This window comes from Penaeus vannamei, chromosome 7, assembly GCF_042767895.1.
Source record: "Penaeus vannamei isolate JL-2024 chromosome 7, ASM4276789v1, whole genome shotgun sequence".
Lineage (NCBI taxonomy): Eukaryota > Metazoa > Arthropoda > Malacostraca > Decapoda > Penaeidae > Penaeus > Penaeus vannamei.
The window spans coordinates 27999584-28004583 of NC_091555.1; the positions used below are offsets into that span (position 1 = coordinate 27999584).

The window sequence follows — 5000 nt, forward strand, 5'->3', positions numbered from 1 at the left end:
AATTCACGAAAAACGTTTTCTTAAATGTTTGTCGTGGCCTGGTTTACATTCTTTGCGATAAGTTTACTTTTGGTATTCATTTTCATACTCGGAAGAGATTCTCTTTCACCATTTCTCATTTCCGCTTCATCTTCAGCTGATCTCGCTTTTCCAGATGTCTGATCCTCATCATTTGATTTATCTTGTATTGCTCCTGTCATTGTCGTTTTCATCTTGCTCGTGATTTGTGGTCACTGATTTCTGAACCTGGATGTTGGTAAGTTCGGCCTCTGGAAGACGTCTGTTTTGATGATGTCACGCTTGCTATTGGCAGGATTATTGAGTCTTAGGGTGCTTCTGTCGCCATATTTCATATATTGAGGCGGTGATGTTACCTGAGGTGTTAAGAGAAGCGGTAGAGTATCCTTCCATTATTTTTTAATGTCTTCTCTTGTCCATTTTAGCCGTTTGTTCTCACTTTGGTTATGGACTGTTCGTGTTATGTGAGAAGGGCCTCACACATCATTATGATTTAATTATGATCTGCTAATTCCGTTTGGCTCCCGTCCAGGTGTTGCCAGCAACAGTCGATGTCACACGAACAACAAACAAGCTAAGATGCATACAGTTTCCGCTAATGGTAAATCCACGTTATTGCTCTTTGTAAGTACACACTACATCCAAACCTTGACCTACAGAACTTCTCGTTTTCATCCTTCCAAGAGGGACTGCGTTGCCGCGCAGATATTATTAGGTTTGGAGACAGAATCTGTCCACGTAACAATGAAAGTGCGGATGTAAAGGCAATGGCAGCAGAGTTGGACTGATACTTGGACACGTGCTCAGTGTGTTCCCAGCAGTGGTCGGGTGCGGCACACAGCCAGCCTGGCGTAGCGGTCGCCTAGTGTGTTTTGACGCAACAATTCCAAAACTGATTTTTTTCTGTAGTTATTATGTACTATCGTCAGTATTGTAAAGATGATTAATTGAAACGACGGCTATCAAATTATAGTTGCCATCTTTATGATATCATGGTAATTAACGGGTGATTTTCTTCATTTACCAAAATGTGCTTGCAACCATTTTTGCAGCAACGCGTTTCAAAATCCTGCATGCAAACATGAGTGGTTTCTGGGAGTTCATCAAACATTCCTATTGTTTACAAAAACAATCCTCTCTTGAAGAATATTTGTATTTAAGCAAGCCTCATCTTATAATAATATCGGTAAATTTACTTCCCGTATTTTCCCTTTCACAGAAAAAGCTAAAATAGTCTAAGAGATAAATCGTGGAGAAGAATATACGATTACAAGAAAAACAAAAGCAATTGTATTCTTGGTAACAGGTAAGTAAGCGTGAGATATTACGGTCCTATGCTCTCGGGCTCACCCCCCGACCCCCCCCACACACGCACACGCACACGCACACGCACACGTACACGCACACGCACACGCACACACACACGCACACACACACACACACACACACACACACACACACACACACACACACACACACACACACACACACACACACACACACACACTCACACACACACACACACACACACACACACACACACACACACACACACACACATAGGTATGTATGTGTCTGTTTGTGGGTTATTATTATCATTATGGGTATCATTGCTTTATCATTATAATGTACTACTACTACTACTAATGATAATAATAATAATTATTATTATTATTGTTGCTGTTGCTGTGGTTGTTACTATTATTATCTGTATCATTATCATTATTGTTATCATATTATTTATCTTGTTATCATTATTACCGTTATTGTTATTATTATTCTATTATCATTATTATTATTATTGTTGTTATTATTATTATTATTATTATTATTATTATTATTATTATCATTATATCATTATTATTTTTACCTTTATTATTATCATTGTTATTATCATTTCTATATTATTATTTCTTTATTATCATTGTTAGCGTTATCACTGATATTGTAATTATCATTATTACACTTATCACTACCATTCTCTTTTGTTATTAATACCATTATTTCCATTATATTCAATATTACAATTGTTATTATTAATGCCATTATTATTATCATTATTATTATTATTATTATTATTATTATTATTATTATTATTATTATTATTATTATTATTATTATTATTATTATTATTATATTTCTATTATTATTATTGTTATTATTATCATTATGATTATTAATATTGTTATTGTCTTTATCATTATTGTCAATCTTATTGTTATCATTTTCATCTTTTCATGGTTGTTGTTTGTATTATTATTGGTATTATTATTATTATTATCATTATTGTGCGTATTATTAACATTATGATTACTATTTTTATTATTATCATCGGTATCATTGTTGTTGTTATCGTTATAGTTTTTATTATTATTATTAGTGTTATTATTATCATTGTCATTAACATTATTATTATCATTATCTTATTACTATTATTATTATTATTATCATTATTATTATTATTATTATTATTATTATCATTATTATTATCATTATTACTATTGTTAATATTTTTATTATCATTTTATTTTTTTATTGTCATTGTCATTATTATTGTTGTTGTTGTTATAATTATTTTATTGTTATTATTGTTATTATTATTACTATTATTATTATTATTATCACTATAACTTTCTTGTCGTTATTATCATTAATGTTCGTTTTATTGATGTTATGATTATTATTTTTGTTATCATCATTACCATCTTTACCATTATCGTTATTAACATTGTTATCATTATCATCATCATCAATACCACTGTCGTTATTATCATTATTGATAATGTATTATGATCATTACAATTATTATTGTTATTATTGTCATTATTATTATTATTATTATTATTATTATTATTATTATTATTATTATCATTATTATTATTATTATTATTATTATTATTATTATTATTATTATTATTATTATTATTATTATTATTATTATTATTATTATTAATGTTTATAATGCTAGTAACATTATTATTGATGTTAATGCAATTATTATTATTATCATAATCATTATAATTGATATCATATTTGATATTATATTGATATTATTATTGTTATATTTTCATTGTTATTATCGATATTATTATTATTAGTTGTACTTCGTATTATAATTATTTTTAAAATCAAAGTTATCATTATTATTGTTATCAGCATCCACATCATTAACATAATTATTATCAATATAATAATGATTATGATTATCATCATTATCATTCCTTATTATTTTCACCATTATTGTTTTCATTGTCACCATTGTTACTATGATTCTTATTGTCATTATCATTGTTATTACCATTATCAGCATGATCATTATTATGATTGTTACCATTTTTATTATCGTTATCATCATCATCATCATTGTTATTGTTATTCTTATTATCATTATTATTATTGTTGCTGTTGTTATTATTCGCATTCTGTTATCTTGACTGTATGATGATACTAATGATAATGATGATAATAATAAAGTGATAATAATAACAATTACTATTATCATTATTATTATCATTTTTGTTATTACCATGATTATCATTATCATCATAATTTTTTAGTTCTTCTTACTTTTAAGATTATTATCATTATCATTACTATTATACGTCTTGCCACTGGCATTGTTATCATTATTAATTATTGTTAGTATTATCGCCATCATTACATTTATCGTTATTACCATTATCATCATAACTATCATCGTTATGATTGTACCATAATTATCATCATAGCCTTTCCGAATATTACATTTTTGGATCATTATCATTATTAGTATTATAACTAATAATATCAATATAATCATTATCATTATTATCCTCGTTATTGGTATAGCAATTATCATTGTTTTTATCATTATCATCATTAATTATTAGCATTAGTATCATTACTATATTTATCATTATTGTTGTCATTATTATCATCATTATTATTATCATTGTTTTTATTATCAATACTATAATAATCATTGTTGCTGTTATTATTATCATTGTTGTTATTATTAGTAGTATAATTTATTGTTATTGTTAACATTATCTTTATTATTATTATTATTTTTATCATTATTATTATTATTATTATTATTATTATTATTATTATTATTATTATTATTATTATTATTGTTATTATTATTGTTATTATTATCATTTATTATTATTATTATTATTATTATTATTATTATTATTATTATTATTATTATTATTATTATTACCATTATTATAATTATTGTTATTATTACTATTACTATAATTTATTGTTATTGTTATCATTATCATCATCATCATCATCATTATTATTATTATTACCATTATTATTATTATTATTATCATTATTTTGTAATTGTTCTTCTTGTCCTTGTTATCATCATTACCACTATTAGGATATCATTATAATTATCATCTTTATCACCATCAGGACTATTTCTAATATTATAGCTATTTTGGGTAGCATCATTACTTTATTATCATTATCATATGATATCATTATTACCATCATTAGTATTATTATCATTATTAATGTTATTATAATATTATCATATTATTATCATAATTATCAGTTTTATTGTTTCTTACTATTATAGTTATGACCATCATCATTATGATAATCATTATTATTAATATTATTGTTATAATTATTATTGTTGTTTTGTTGCCTTTCTATTATTTTTTTTGTTTATCATTATTATTAGTATATTTCTTTAATATCATAATCATTAACATCATTATTGTTACTGTTGTTGTTGTTCTATTATCAGTATCAATATCAGCATTATCATCTTTATTATAATGATAATTGCTATTAGCATTGTTATGATTGTATCGTTTTGTCATTATCATCATTATCATTATTATTATAGTTATTATCATTATTAAAGATATCATCATTACTGTTATAATTATCATAAGTTGTATTAATATGATTGTTATAATTATTTTTATTATTGTTATCATTTTTATTATCATTATCATTACTTTCATTATTCGCTGTAC

General features: G+C 24.9%; 1 long non-coding RNA gene across 1 annotated transcript in view; it reads left to right on the forward strand.

Annotated features, from left to right (window-relative positions):
* The first annotated feature begins 805 nt into the window (after window positions 1–805).
* The window catches only part of LOC113822873 (uncharacterized), a 12501-nt gene continuing 8306 nt past the window's right edge, over window positions 806–5000 (forward strand). Inside the window, exons 1-2 of the long non-coding RNA XR_011398646.1 lie at window positions 806–1013; window positions 1238–1324. This is a non-coding gene — a long non-coding RNA (uncharacterized lncRNA). The remainder of the gene's footprint in view (window positions 1014–1237; window positions 1325–5000) is intronic.